The sequence below is a fragment of the Saccopteryx bilineata genome, chromosome 2 (genome assembly GCF_036850765.1).
Source record: "Saccopteryx bilineata isolate mSacBil1 chromosome 2, mSacBil1_pri_phased_curated, whole genome shotgun sequence".
NCBI classification, from domain to species: domain Eukaryota; kingdom Metazoa; phylum Chordata; class Mammalia; order Chiroptera; family Emballonuridae; genus Saccopteryx; species Saccopteryx bilineata.
The window spans coordinates 364,622,273-364,639,102 of NC_089491.1; positions in this window are offsets into that span (position 1 = coordinate 364,622,273).

The window sequence follows — 16,830 nt, forward strand, 5'->3', positions numbered from 1 at the left end:
CAATTACTGAACAACTAAAGTGAAGCATCTATAAGTTGATGCTTTTCATCTCTCTACTCCGCTCTCTCCTTCCTCTCTCTCTTTCTCTCTCTCTAATCAATAAAAAAAAAAATTAAATAGGACACTTATTGTAAAATTTTTTTATAGGAAAATAGGCTTACACATTTGTCCCTAGTCAGCTAAATTTATTTTCTCCCTACTTTAAAATAAATCACAAAATGTTCAAAGTGTTAAATCAGAGCACCTATTCAGTGGTAGGATTCAAATATGTAATTTAACAACTGGCTGTCTGCCCTAATGACCATTGAAAATATAAAAAATGATATACTGAAAATACTGAAAGGTGGTTTATTATTTCATGCATTTAATACTTAAATAAGAACAATAAAAGAGGTACACAAAACTAGATTGTTATAAAAAAAATTTTAAATATTAATGAAGAAATATTAAACAATACCTGACAAAAAACAATACAAATTGTCACCCCTTGGTTGCTTGGCACTTTTTCTCTTTACATTGTATGTTTGTTTACTGAAGTAACAAACATGAGGGAATTAAAATGTAGTATTTCATCAAAGATATGAGTTTTATGAAATGAATAAACAAATATTACAAGTATAGTTCCATCAAATTTTTTTCACCTATGGAATGTAAATTTGTGATGTTCATATTGGGCAGCTGCCCAGGTGCCCACCTTAGAGAGACCCCTGATTACAAGTGTCATTTTAACAACCGGTTCACCAAACTCAAAAAATTAGGTATTGGTTTTGTTGAATCAGTGCGAACCAGCTGAATCCCACCACTATATCTATAGAATGTATAGGATATGGCCTGACCAGGCGGTGGCGCAGTGGATAGAGCATCAGACTGGGATGCGGAGGACCCAGATTCGAGACCCTGAGGTTGCCAGCTTGAGCGTGGGTTCATCTGGTTTGAGCAAAGTTCACCAGCTTGGACCCAAGGTTGCTGGCTTGAGCAAGGGGTTACTTGGTCTGCTGAAGACCCGCAGTCAAGGCACATATGAGAAAGCAATCAATGAACAACTAAGGCGTTGCAACGAAAAACTGATGATTGCTGCTTCTCATCTCTCTCCGTTCCTGTCTGTCTGTCCCTCTCTCTGACTCTCTCCCTGGTCCCTATTAAAAAAAAAAAAGATGTATAGGATATGTAGTATATAGTATATCTAGAAGTGTTTACATCAATTCATTTGTGTATCATTCTACTGCAGTATCAAATGAGCAAAAAGGCACAATGGGTACATTCTTTGCAACAGTTTTTGTCTTTTAAAAAAATAAGTTTATAAACAACGATTTCAATCATGTTTAAAAACAAAAATACTAAACAGATTCATTTCTTAATCCAGGTGATACAGAATCCATAAAATTTCTTCAGACACTTCATTTGCCATAGTGTTTCTTGTTCAGCAGGTATAGGAAGAGGTTTACATTCACTTGAACCTTATCAATGTCTTTATTACAACTACTCCTTCAGACCGCATGTCCCAATAGAGCCCGAGCTCACCATCAATCAGATATCCCCAATTCGACTTCCCGCGCAGTGGGACACTCCTGCTTAACCGCAGGGCTGGCAGCCTCTTCGAGACTACTCTTGAGTCGGCTGTGAGGATACTACTTATGGGTATTGAGACCAACTGCCACCAGAGGAAAACATGACTGACACACAAGTTTGTTGCAAGAATCACAGGCAGTTTATTACAGATCCTATGGCGTGTCCGGGTACATCTTAATGAGGCCCTGTCAGCATGCTCCTCTGGGCTGTCCTTGCTCAGAGTGGCGTGGAGACAATCACGTTCAACGTCGGAGTCTGGATGGCTGACTGCAGCTGGGGCCCCGTTGGCTTAAGTACCTTTTCTGGCATACACCTTCTAACAGCTGTTAATCTACGGGATTACCACATCAAGCCATTTTTAGGGATTTCCTTGCAGAGAGCTCTTTTTATCTACCTATCATTTCACACACATACTAACTGGGCCCTGCGCAGAGGGCATAGCCTTGCCTATCACATTTCTACACACTATGTTAGCTCCTGCCCAGAGGGCATAGCCTTATTTAATTGCCTAGATGGTTTTCAATATTATATCCTAACTTATTTTTATATATTTTCTATATTTTTCTATATTTCTATATATTTAATTACTATAACATTATATTACTGTAACATTGCATCTCAAGTAAATCCTAATGTTGAGCTGCAACTTTTCCATCTCAACACTCAGGAATTCAGATCTGCATCAAAGATGCCCACATCTTCAGTAGATATGATATCAACTGTAACATTTTAAAACTGGTTTGTCTGCAGTGGATAGAGCATTGACTTGCGATGCTAGAGGACCCAGGTTCGAAACGCTAAGGTCACTGGCTTGAGCATGGGTTCATCTGGCTTGAGCATGGGCTCGCCAGCTTGAGTGCGGGCTCTTCCAGCTTGAGTGCAGGGTCACTGGCTTGAGTAGGGGATCATAGACATGACCCCATGGTCGCTGGCTTGAAGCCCAAGGTCACTGGCTTGATCAAGGGGTGACTAGGTTGGCTGGAGCCCCCCACCCGCTTTCCATCAAGGCATATATGAGAAAGCAATCAATGAACAACTAAAGTGTCACAACTACAAGTTGATGCTTCTCATCTCTCTTCCTTCCAGTCTTTCTTTCTCTTTGTTCCCCCTCCCTCTCTCTAAATAACAAACAAACAAACTGGTTTGTCTGCAATTGTCTATGCCCAGCAGGACACCCTTCTCATGTACCTTTGCAGCTCTGCACTTACTTGACTGGCTTCGCTCCCTTTACCCGTTTGGGTTTCCAAAAAAGGAAAGAAATTATGACTCATGCTACAACATGGATGAACCTTGAGGACATTCTGCTAAGTAAAGTAAGCCAGACACGAAAGACAACAAATACTGTATGGTTCCCTTGTATTAGGTTCCTAAAGTTGTCAAATTTATGGAAAAGAAAGTAGAATAGTGGTTTCCAGGGGTTGGGGAGTGGAAAGTGAGTTGTTTAATGGCCACAGAGTTTCAGTTTTGCAAGTTGAAAAAAGTTCTGTGGATGGATGATGGTGATGTGTCAGAAAGGAAAAAATATTCCTTCTATCTGTCTAAATTCTTCCGGCTGGTCTAACGGGTAAATTAATGTGGAACAGATTAACAGGAGAAAAACCAAATTTAATTTTCTATGTACGAGGGCTCCATGGAACATGAGGCAACAGGCAGTCAGACAATGGAGGCTTCTATGCCATCCTGAGCTAAGAAGAAGGGGGAGGGGCCTGGTTCAAAGGAAAGGAAACAATTCATAGAAAGATGGGGAGAATATGAATATGTTTGGTTAACAAATGTTTGCCGTGCCACACACAAAAAGTCTTTCTAATGTAAACAGAAGCTATCTTTGGTAATAGCTCTCTTCCTGGTATAGGCCCTCTACCCAAGGTCTTTTAGGCAGTTAAGGGAAAGGTAAAAAGTAAAACTTCTTGAGCCTGACTAGGCAGTGGTGCAGTGGATAGAGCGTCAGCCTGGAATGCAGAGGACCCAGGTTCGAAACCCTGAGGTTGCCAGCTTGAATGTGGGCTCATTTAGTTTGAGTGTGAGGTTGCCAGCTTGAGTTTGGGGTCATAGACATGGCCCCATGGTTGCTGGCCTGAGCCCAAATGTTGCTGGCTTGAGCAAGGGTCACTCACTCTGCTCGAGTCCCCTGATCAAGGCACATATGAGAAAGCAATCAAAGAACAACTAAGGTGCCACAATTACAAGTTGATAATTCTCATCTCTCTCCCTTCCTGTCTGTCCCTATCTATTCCTCTCTCTGTCTCTGTTACAAAAAAAAAAAAAAAAAAAAAAGAGAGAGAAAAACTTCTTAAATCTTCTGTGTCTTAAAAATAACCAATTTAAATAATACCTCTGTCAAAGAGATCTATTTTGAGTGAAAAATTTTGTTCCCATACAGTCCTGCCTTTGAAGTGTTCCTGGGAAATTTTCTAGTCCAGAGTGTATGGCCAGTAGTCACAGCCTTCACAGCCATGCCCATGCAGGTGCCCTTGGATTTGGGCAGACCGTAAAGAAACAGTGGAGCCAAGAACTGGTGGGCCATTCCTTTATTAAAGTCTCGCACCGACCGAAGAGCAAACACACTAGGAAAACACTTCCCTTTCACTCATTCGGAGCTACCAAAGCCCTGACACATTCTCTGGTTCCACAGCCAAGAGAATCCTCTCCGGTTTCTCCTGGAATCGAAGGCCCCACCAGTCTCAGCGGAGCTCGCAAAAGCACCTCAGCTGTGGTTTTCTTTTTTTTTTTTTTTTTTTTTCTTTTTTTTTAACAGAGGCAGAGATAGACAGGGACAGACAGACAGGAACGGAGAGACATGAGAAGCATCAATCATCAGTTTCTCGTTGCGCGTTGTGACTTCTTAGTTGTTCATTGATTGCTTTCTCATATGTGCCTTGACCGTGGGCCTTCAGCAGACCGAGTAAACCCCTGCTGGAGCCAGCGACCTTGGGTCCAAGCTGGTGAGCTCTTTGCTCAAGCCAGATGAGCCCGCACTCAAACTGGCGACCTTGGGGTCTCGAACCTGGGTCCTTCTGCATCCCAGTCCGACGCTCTATCCACTGCGCCACCACCTGGCCAGGCTCAGCTGTGGTTTTCCATCTGCACACCTTCTTTCTCTCTGGACATGGCTTCTTCTGCAGCACTCTGCATTCCCTCTGCTCTCACTCTGCAAGCATGGCTTCTCTCTGCCTCTTCTCCTTCTTCTCTCCTTTTCAAAACTTTCTGGCGTGAAAACTGTTACATCCCAGGAGACAGACCACAGAAAACCCAAAGTGAATTTTATAAGTTTTATTGCAAACAGGCGCAGGGACTGCAGGTAACCCACGCAAGGGAACACTGCAGCCCCGAGCTCCTAAAATGGCTCTTTTTTATAGGGTGGCTATCTAGGCTGAGCAAGCAAGCAGCGTTTACAAGGGCGGGAGAGGTGCGATTAGCTGACCTTGTTCTTTCTTTTTTTTTTCTTCTCTTTCATTTTTCTGAAGCTGGAAACAGGGAGAGACAGTCAGACAGACTCCCGTGTGCGCCCGACCGGGATCCACCCGGCATGCCCACCAGGGGCGATGCTCTGCCCACCAGGGGGCGATGCTCTGCCCATCCTGGGCGTCGCCATGTTGCGACCAGAACCACTCTAGCGCCTGAGGCAGAGGCCACAGAGCCATCCCCAGCGCCCGGGCCATCTTTGCTCCAATGGAGCCTTGGCTGTGGGAGGGGAAGAGAGAGACAGAGAGGAAAGCGTGGCGGAGGGGTGGAGAAACAAATGGGCGCTTCTCCTGTGTGCCCTGGCCGGGAATTGAACCCGGGTCCTCCGCACGCTAGGCCGACGCTCTACCGCTGAGCCAACCGGCCAGGGCCACTGACCTTGTTCTTAGCTACATCTCTAGGGTAGGGCTTCCTTGATGTTGGGTACATAGAGTTCTGTGGAAAATATTGCTATATTTCTAACGGTTGTTTACCTTTTTTTTTTTTTTCCTCCAGCCATGTACTGGATGTACTCAGTTTTCATGGCTGGTGGCCTGCACCGCTTGTTCTAAGATGTCACAAAAACCTCTCCTCCAGCAAACGTTAGCAAAGCAATGGCCCTTCCCAAGCAGAAAGGTAATTTGCAATTTCACAGATCACATATACCTGACCCTGCCCGGCCCCCAATGCAAACTATAAGCAAGCAAACATAAAAGTCACGTTTTAGAAACTTATTTGACCAACAAGAAGTAAGTAGATTGTTCCATTTCAATGAACCAGTCTCTTGGTCTTGACAATTGGTCAGTTTAGTTAAACTCATTTCAGGAGGCAGTTATGCTTCCAAAGTTAGGCATATGCTGCAAGCAATCAGGTGTTTAATAAGGCATTTCTGTGGAAACAAAAGGAAAAAATGGTTGATGATTGGAAAAGACTGTAAACTCAGTCTGAGTCTGGAGGGCAGCCAGTCAAGGAACTTTCTAGAGTTTTTAAATGGAGTGAGTGCAGACAATGGCAGTCTGACAGATATTTTAATTTTCAGTTTGAATGTCTGTAGCCATGAAGGGTGTACCTATATGAGCTGTTGTGTTGATGTCTCTGAAGTTTATATCAAGTTGTCCAACTTTAGCCTCCACAGCTTTGGGAAAAGGGGCAGTTTTAGTTCTGAAGGATTCCATGTCAGAGGAAAGGGAGAAAACATTGGAAACATTGGTTTGGAGAGTTGCAGTCAACTATTGGAAAAAACTAGAAGAATTCAGGATCTAGTTCAGTTTATAGGTAGAAAACAAAATCTGAAGAACAGTTGACAGGACTAGAATCTGATACCCCAAGGGTGCTACAATTTTCCATAAGGAATCTCAAATAGGGCTTTTTAAAAGCTTCTCGGGGCCAGGAAGCCCAACCAAGGAATTGCCATCGGACTGCACCTGTGATACCTATAGATTTGGGTGAATTCCTCTCTTCTCAAGTTTCCCTATGTAAAGCCAGAAGTCACGGCCAGGGCCACTATCACAGCAGCCGCCTGGCCCATGCAAGTTCGCATTGGATTCGGACAGTCGGTAAAGAAACAAAGGAGCCAAAAGCAGATGGGCCTTCATCTTTAATTCTAGCTTGCACCTGGCGGGCAAGTAAAAATACACACTGGGCTCCAAAACCCACTCACATTCAGTGCTCACAAAGCTACTGATTTATCCGAGTTTCCTAGAATCAAAAGTTTCCAGCTCACCAGCCTTATTCTCCTCAGTTCCCTATCTCCTTCCTTATCCCAGATACAAACTCTACACAAACTGGCATCTCACTCAGCACTCCGCCATCTTGGCTGCTTCTCCTGGCCTACTCCACGTGGCCTCCTTCTGCTCTCTGCTCTGTTCTCTCCTCTAATGATAATCTCAGGAACCAAAAGCAAGGTCCCTTTCTGCCCCTATTTTATAGTGTAGATTCAAAACCTTTAATCCAATATACAAAATAGGGAAGTCTCTAATACAAAGTCACTTCTCTGAGGCATGATTGGATTGTACCACCCCACATCAAAAAGGGTGGGAAAGGCTTAATCCCAAACCCAAGCCCCAGGCTACAAGGATTCTCAACACACATTAATATCACCTGGGCGACGGCCTCCTCGTGGGCAGCGTAATCTTTAACAAAGTGAGCATAATACATTTTATCTGCCCAACACCCTAATTATCTTGAGGTTCCTGGACCTACCAGGACATGACCTTCCTTATGCACCTGGTTAGGCTGTGGGGAACTCTGTAAGCAAGGTACTAGGATGATTTTTTCCAGGGGGGTTTTATTGGCTCCAGAAAGTCAACCATAGTTCCCGAAAGCTGTCTGGTTATTTGTGAGTGAGTGTGCACTCTCAAATATGACACTACAGTCAAAGCTTTGATAATTAATTAACCAATGTCCAACTGTCACAGAGCGAAATACTTCCTCTCTCTGTTGGCCTTCAGGTTGGCCACAGATATAATTAACTAGAGGAATTCTGCCTGATGATAGATTTGTAAATTCCAAACTGCCCTCTTGATGTTCCGCTTATCTGTCAGACCTCACCCTTACTGGACTATCGCCCCTGAGACAAAGGAATTCCAAAAAGCTGAGAAGCCGCCCCAAGGAGGGACTCTGGACACACCAGGACTTTTGATTCAACCCCCACATGCTCGAAGCCCCCAAAGAGGAGCATTCTGGACATACCAGGACTTTTGCCTCAGTATCCCCTCAGGCTCTCCCAAACACTATATATCTCGCCCCTAGTCTGTAACTGGTGCTCTTCTCCCCCAGGAGAAGTGCCCGGCAGGGTTCCTTTCTTCCTTTCAATAAAGCCTGTTACTCTGGTCTTTCGGACTCCCATGGATTCTTACACCTGAGGCTTGAGTGTTTGCAAGAGCAGCCCCTCACCAGGGGGTGCTTTTCTGGAAGGGATGGGAAATATGTACAAAATAATGACTGTTTATCAAAGATCTACAGGTGACTCCAGGACTGGTCTCAAATCAGCTGGGGTCAATCAATAACAAAGAAATGTAGAAATTTTGCACTTTCCCTTTTAGATGTTTGTAGCCCCCACCTGTATCTTGCTTCCCCCATCCTCCCTTCCCCTGACTTACAAGATGCATGAATTTTGAGCTCTCTTAAGATTTTTAAAAAATATTTTATTAATGTCCATTGTATTGATTTTAGAGAAAGAGGAAGGGAGAGAGAGAGAGAGACAAAAACATTGATCTGTTTGATTTGCTCCTGGATGTGCCCTGACCAGGGATCAAACCGGCAATCTCTGTGCTTCCAGATGATGCTCTAACTCAGTGGTCCCCAACCTTTTTTGGGCCACAGACTGGTTTAATGTCAGAAAATATTTTTATGAACCGGCCTTTAGGGTGAGACAGATAAATGTATCACGTGACCGAGACAAGCGTCAAGAGTGAGTCTTAGACGGATGTAACAGAGGGAATCTGGTCATTTTTAAAAAATAAAACGTTGTTCAGACTTAAATATAAATAAAACAGAAATAATGTAAGTTATTTATTCTTTCTCTGCGGACCGGTACCAAATGGCCCATGGACCGGTACCGGTCCACGGCCCAGGGGTTGAGGACTACTGTTCTAACCAACTGAGCTATGCAGCTAGGGCAAGATGGACTTTTTAAAAAAAGATTTTATTTATTGATTTTATGGGGAAGGGGAGAAAGCAAGAAGTATCAACTCATAGTTGCTTCACTTTGATTGTTCATTCATTAATTGCTTGTCATAGGTGCCTTGACCGGGTGTTGGGCATATAAAATATATAATGCTCACTTTGTTAAAGATGGTGCTGCCCACATGGAAGCCCGTCACTCAGGTGATTACTTGGGATGGGCGTGATTGTATTAATGTGTGTTGGGGGAAGGCTGTGGGCAAGCAGGATCCTTGTAGCCTGGGGCTTGGTTTTAGGACTAAGCCTTTCCCACACTTTTTAATGTGGGGTTGACTTTGTATCAGAGACTTCCCTATTTTGTATCTTGGATTAAAGGTTTTGATTTCTGCACTATAAAGTGGGGCAGACCGGGAGCTTGCTCTCTTGGTTCCTGAGATTAGCATTAGAGGAGAGAGCAGAGAGGAGAGCAGAGAAAGGCCACGTGGAGGCCAGGAGAGGCAGCCAAGATGGTGGAGTCCTGAAGGAAAAGCCAGTTTGTGCAGGGTGAAGGAAGGAGATGGGGAACAGAGGTGAATAAGTCTGGTGAGCTAGAGGCCTTTGATTCTAGGAAACTTGGATAAGTCAGTAGCTTTGTGAGCACTGAATGTGAGTGGGTTTTGGAGCCCAGTGTGTGTTATTACTTGCCCGCTGGGTGCAAGCTAGGATTAAAGATGATGGCCCACTAGTTCCTGGCTCCATTGTTTCATTACCATCTGTCCGAATCTAATGCGAACTTGCATGGGCCAGGCTGCTGTGATGGTGGCCCTGGCAAATAGCTTTATACTAGGCAAGCCAGGGTTCAAACAGCAACCTCAGTGTTCCAGGTTTATTCACTGTGCCATCACAGGCCAGCCTAAGATGGATTGGAGAATTAATTCCCCCATGTTCTTGAGGTAGGCCTTCTCAATCAATAAACTATTATAAAATATTGTACTCCAGATTCTGAAAGGCACTGTACCTCACTTCATCGAGTCCATGTAGAGACACCCAGTCCAGATAAATTTTGAAGAGTTTTATTGGAGATTTGTTAAATATGCCGGCTGCATACGGCTAACACGGGGCAATTGCAGACCCAAATCTTACGTGTCAAGTGTATTTCAGGGGCTGGTTATATATCCTTTGACCACATACAGGTTGGGGGCATGACATCATGACACAATCATTAACAAGATTATAACATTTGTCTAGGGGATTTACAAGAAACATTAACTTTCAAGGTAATACAATCAAAGACATTCACAAATCCTTTTAGTATCTATCTGTAAAGCCAGCAGCCAGGGCCACTATCACAGCCACCGCCCGGCCCATGCAGGTTCACATTGGATTCGGACAGTCGGTAAAGAAACAGCGGAGCCAAAAACTGATGGGCCATAGTCTTTAATTCTAGCTTGCATCCGGCGGGCAAGTAAAAACATACACTGAGCTCCAAAACCCACTCACATTCAGGGCTCACAAAGCCACTGACTTATTGGAGTTTCCTAGAATCAAAGGTTTCTAGCTCACCAGACTTATTCACCTCTGTTCCCCATCTCCTTCCTTATCCCAAATACAAACTCTACACAAACTGGCATCTCACTCAGCACTCCGCCATCTTGGCTGCTTCTCCTGGCCTCCTCCACATGGCCTTTCTCTGCTCTCCGCTGCTCTCTCTTCTAATGATAATCTCAGGAACCAAGAGACAAGTCCCGTTCTGCCTCCATTTTATAATGTAGCTTCACAACCTTTAATCCAATATACAAAATAGGGAAGTCTCTAATACAAAGTCACTTCTCTGAGGCATGATTGGATTGTACCGCCCCACATCAAAAACAGTGGGAAAGGCTTAATCCCAAAACCAAGCCCCAGGTTACAACAATCCTGCCTGCCCCCAACACACATTAATATCACCTGGGCGACAGCCTCCTTGTGTCATCTTTAACAAAGTGAGCATAATACATTTTATCTGCCCAACACTATCTCTTCTCCTTTGCCTAGGGCAGTGATCCCCAACCCCCAGGCCACGGACTGGTAGCGGTCCGTGGGCCATTTCATACCAGTCGGCAGAGAAGGAATAAATAACTTACATTATTTCTGTTTGATTTATATTTAACTCTGAACGATGTTTCATTTTTTAAAAATGACCAGATTCCCTCTTTTACATCCGTCTAAGACTCACTCTTGACGCTTGTCTCGGTCACGTGATACATTTATCCATCCCACCCTAAAGGCCGGTCTGTGAAAATATTTTCTGACATTAAACCGGTCCATGGCCCAAAAAAGTTGGGGACCACTGGCCTAGAGGTACACGTTAATCTCAGGATTCCAGGAAGGGAGGGAGAGCTAAGATCAGTGGAGTGTGGTATGTTAATTTTGTCTCTTATTAAAGGAGAAACGGAGTTCTTCAGATAACCTTAATCCTTTCAGAGAACTTAAAACCAAATGACCCTAGTTGTCCTTGTAAGTCAGGAGACTTCTATATTCTTTTTCCTCCATTTTCCAAAGAAAGGATGGGAAAGCCTAACCTTTTCTCCCAAAATATTAATATTAATTTGCAGCTTTTTGGTACCTTACAACAAAACCTTTCCTTACATGAAAACTCTGACACACAAATGTATACTTGTAACATAATTGTGTTCCATTATGAGAACAGAGTTTTAAATTTTCTCCTGTTAATCTGCTGTTGGGCAGATAAAATATATTATGCTCACTTTGTTAAAGATGGCGCTGCCCACGTGGAAGCCGTCACCCAGGTGATATTAATGTGTGTTTGGGTGGGCTGTGGGCAGGCAGGATCCTTATAGCCTGGGGCTTGGTTTTGGGATTAAGCCTTTCCCACCCTTTTGATGTGGGGTGGTGCAATCCCATCATGTCTCTGATAAGTGACTTTGTATTAGAGACTTCCCTATTTTGTATATTGGATTAAAGGTTTTGATTTCTACACTATAAAATGGGGGCAGAACGGGAGCTTGCTCTCTTGGTTCCTGAGATTAACATTAGAACAGAGAGCAGAGAGGAGAGCAGAAAGAGGCCACGTGGAGGCCAGGAGAAGCAGCCAAGATGGCGGAGTGTTGAGTGAGAAGCCAGTTTGTGCAGAGTTTGTGCAGGGAGAAAAAAGGAGATGGGTGTTAGGCAGATAAAATGTATTATGCTCACTTTGTTAAAGATAACACGAGGAGGCCATCGCCCAGGTGATATTAATGTGTGTTGGGGTGGACTAAAGGCAGGCAGAATCCTTGTAGCCTGGGGCTTGGTTTTGGGATTAAGCCTTTCCTACCCTTTTTGATGTGGGGTGGTACAATCCAATCATGCCTCAGAAAGTGACTTTGTATTAGAGACTTCCCTATTTTGTATATTGGATTAAGGGTTTGGATTTCTACAGTATAAAATGGGGACGGAGCGGGAGCTTGCGCTCTTGGTTCCTGAGATTAGCATGAGAGAGTAGAGACAGCAGCGGAAGGAGGCCACGTGGAGGAGGCCAGGAAAAGTAGCCAAGATGGCAGAGTGCTGAGTGAAATGCCAGTTTGTGTGGAGTTTGTATCTGGGATAAGGAAGGAGATAGGGAACTGAGGAGAATAAGGCTAGTGAGCTAGAAACCTTTGATTCTAGGAAACTCGGATAAGTCAGTGGCTTTGTGAGCACTGAATGTGAGTGGGTTTTGAAGCCCAGTGTATGTTTTTACTTGCCCACTGGGTGCAAGCTAGGATTAAAGACTATGGCCCACCAGTTTTTGGCTCCATTGTTTCTTTACCGACTGTCCGAATCCAATGCGAACCAGCATGGGCCAGGAGGCTGCTGTGATAGTGGCCCTGGCCGTGACTCCTGGCTTTACAATGGGGAACAGAGGGGAATAAAGTCTGGTGAGCTAGAAACCTTTGATTCTAGGAAACTCGGATAAGTCAGTAGCTTTGTGAGCACTGAATGTGAGTGGGTTTTGAAGCCCAGTGTATGTTTTTACTTGCCCGCCAGGTGCAACCTAGGATTAAAGATGATGGCCCACCAGTTTTTGGCTCCATTGTTTCTTTACCGACTGTTCGAATCCAATGCGAACCTGCATGGGCCAGGCTGCTGTGATGGCAGCCCTGGCTACTGGCTTTACATCTGCCTTATGTCATTTTAATTATTTGACCAGTCATAATGTTGCCGTAGGCAGCTAGTTAGATATTAATGAAAGAGAAGGGAGCCAGACATCACAGTTGGTTAGAGCATTGTCCTGATAAACCAAGGTTGCAGGTTCAATCCTCAAGGCACATACTAGAATCAACTAATGAATGCTTAAATAAGTAGAACAATACATCAATGTTGCTCTCTCTCCCTTCCTCTTTCTCTAAAATCAATTAATGAATTAAAAATTAAAAACAAAACAAAACAAAAACCAGATAACTTTGTTGGTTAGAACATCGACCCAATATCAACAAAGGTTGGTGGGTTTGATTCCTAGTCAGGGCACATACAGGAACAGATCAATATTTCTGTTTGTCTATCTCTCCCTCTCTCTCTAAAATAAAAGCAAGCAAACAAACAAAAAACAGACATCTAATTAAGCCAGATTAACCAGGAAGGAGAAGCTTCAGACACTCCATGTAATAGTTACATTCTTCGCCAAGTGCTAATACCCAATATGGCAGGAAAACTGGCTTTTCCATCTCCCCAGGGAACGACCAGCCCATTCCCCCAGATTAATCCATTGGGGCGGGTGGAGGAGAAGGTGAGGGAGGGATAAACATCCGGGGGAAAACTCCTCTGCTGAGGCATGAGTAGTAGAAGCCAGATGACAAAACAAAACTATGAGGCATGCGCAGTAGGAGTAAAAATGGTGACAATAAAAAGAAGTCTAGCTTGGGAAGATCTGGGGAAAAGATCAGACAGGATAAGGGCATGAAACCCCAGAAAATCCAGGAAAGGGACTGGATGGGGGAGGCACCTGCATAGCTGGGAACATCTAGGAATGAGATTGGATAGTTTGAAAAGAACTTTACACTGAAAGAAGGAAAGGAAGAAGAAAGAAAGAAAGAAAGAAAGAAAGAAAGAAAGAAAGAAAGAAAGAAAGAAAGAAAGAAAGAAAGAAAAAAAGAAAGAAAGAAGAGAGAGAGAAAAAGAAAGGAAAGAAAAAAAGAAAAGAAAAAAAAGAAAAGCTGCCTGACCAGGCGGTGGCGCAGAGGATAGAGCGTCTGACTGGGATGCGAAAGGACCCAGGTTCGAGACCCCGAGGTTGCCAGCTTGAGCGTGGGCTTATCTGGTTTGAGCAAAAAGCTCACCAGCTTGGACCCAAGGTCACTGGCTCGAGCGGGGGGTTACTCAGTCTGCTGAAGGCCCACGGTCATGGCACATATGAGAAAGCAATCAATGAACAACTATGGTGTCGCAACGAAAAACTCATGATTGATGCTTCTCATCTCTCTCCATTCCTGTCTATCTGTCCCTGTCTATCCCTCTATCTGACTCTCTCTCTATCCCTATAAAAAAAAATTAAAAAAAAAAAAAAAAAAAGAAAAGCTTATCCCTTCCCAAACCCAAGGAAATATAAATATAATCAAAGCCTATCAAAGGCCTGAGGCTTTTTCTCTCTTCAGCACCCACATGGGCTAAAACATGGTGTCAATCATGGGCAGAAGTCTCAGATGCCAGGTAGTGACATCTAGCTCAGGGTCCTGGCCCTCCTCCTGAGCTTGGTGGGGACAAGTGCAGGCCTGCAGTCCCAGAGACTGGACTTCTTCCACAGCAAGACAGAGCTGAGCCACCTGGTTGTGGATAAGGCATCACCTAAGCCCTTCCTTTGTATCAGGGGTTGGAACCTATGGCTCGAGCCAGATGTGGCTCTTTTGATGGCTACATCTGGCTTGCAGACAAATCTTTAATAAAAATAATAATAATAATAACGTTAAAAATATAAAACATTCTCATGTATTACAATCCATTCATTTTCTACTGCTCATGTTCATGGTTGCGGGTGGCTGGAGCCAATCACAGCTGTCCTCTGGGACAACGAACTTTTATTGGATAATGCGTAACATATACGGGTCATTGTATGGCTCTCACGGAATTACATTTTAAAATATGTGGCGTTCATGGCTCTCTCAGCCAAAAAGGTTCTCGACCCCTGCTTTGTATTGTTCCAATAAATCTTGCCACCATAGCTCAAATCTCCTATGTGTGTATACCTGAAATGAATTTCCTACAATACTGTGGAAGAATCTTATTCTTCTGGCAACAATGAGAATCAAGAAAAGAAGAGGGGTATTTTCCCCTTCCCAACACTAATATAAATCATGACAGTAAAGTGTTGTTGTAAATATACACAAATATGTCAGAAAGAATAGAAAGTCCCAAAACAGACCCACACTTATTTGGTCAATTGATTTTCTTTTTCTTTTTTCTTTTTTGTGTGTGACAGAGACAGAGAGAGACAGACAGATAGGGTCAGACAGGCAGGAAAAGAGAGATGAGAAGCATCAATTCTTTGTTGCCACTCCTTCGCTGTTCATTGATGACTTTTTCATATGTGCCTTGACATTAGAGTGAGTGACCCCTTGCGACCTTGGGCTGCAAGCCAGCGACCATGGGGTCATGTCTATGATCCCATGCTCAAGCCAGCCACCTCACGCTCAAGCTGGATGAGTCCACACTCAAGCTGAAGACCTTGGGGTTTCCAACCTGGGTCTTCTGCACTCCAGTCCAACCCTCTATCCACTGCGCCACCAGCCTGGTCTGGCTGGTCAATTGATTTTCAACAAAGGCACCAAAGCAATTCAATGTGGAAAGCAAATGTTTCTTAGCAAATGGTGTTAGACAAATTAGCTGTGTATATGGAAAAAATAACCCTTGATCTGTACCTCACATCATATACAGAAAATAAATTAGAAATAGATCATAGATGTAAATGGAAAACCAAAACTATAAAGCTTTTAGGCATGACCCAGTGGTGGTGCAGTAGATAGAATGTCAGTCTGGGATGCTGAGGATCTAGGTCCGAAACCCCGAGGTTGCTGGCTTGAGCGCAGGCTCATCTGGCTTGAGCACAGGTTCACCAGCTTGAGCACAGGGTTGCTGGCTTGAGCCCAAGGTCACTGGCTTAAGCAATGGATCACTCAATCAGCTGTAGCCCGCTGGTCAAGGCACATATGAGAAAGCAATCAATGAACAACTAAGGTGCTGTAACAAAGAATTGATGCTTCTCATTGATAGATATATGAATTTACCAGAAATTCCTACTGCCCTTTGGTTGTTCTGCCTGGCTGCCTGACCTTACCCTTACTTTCTGGAAAATTGCCCCTGAGGCAAAAGAGTTCCAGGAAGCTGATCAACCACCCCAAGAAGGAGCATTCCAGAAAGCTGAAATCCTAAAACCATAAAAGGGAATGTAAGGTATTTTTCCCCACCGAGAAGGAAGGAAGGTCTGGAGCCACAAAGTGTGGAATAACAAAAGGTTTTATTGAGTTCAGAGTGCATCCCGCCCGATGATGAGGTTCCCTGGCCCCGAGGAAAAATGGAGGCCAGGGAAGTCGCAAGTGGTGACCCACGTGGGAGATATTTAAAGGGTCCCTAGGGTGGTCGAACTAATACGACGTGGTGAAATCTCACTGGCTGGAAGACAGTCACTGTTTTCCAAAGGGTTCCTGCAAAGCCTCTTTTGGCGCGCTTGGTTGTGGGCGGTCCCAGCCAAAGTTCGCAGGTCTGGGTTCCCCACATGACCATCCCCCATTATCCACCGACCTTACATTCTGACCTTTTGTGTTAAATAAAAAAGGGGTGCCATTTATTCGTCTGGCTACTTCCTGCTGATTAGGGGCATCATGGTGTTGGGCAGATAAAATGTATTATGTTCACTTTGTTAAAGATGACACTGCCCACGAGGAGGCCGTTGCCCAGGTGATATTAATGTGTGTTGGGGTGGGCTAAAGGCAGGCAGAATCCTTGTAGCCTGGGGCTTGGTTTTGGGATTAAGCCTTTCCCACCCTTTTTGATGTAGGGCGGTACAATCCAACCATGCCTCAGAGAAATGACTTTACTAGAGACTTCCCTATTTTGTATATTGGATTAGAGGTTGTGAAGCTACAATATAAAATGGGGGCAGAACAAGAGTTTGCTCTCTTGGTTCCTGAGATTATCATTAGAGAGAGCAGAGCAGAGAGGAGAAAGAGGCCACGTGGAGTATAGGCCAGGAGAAGCAGCCAAGATGGC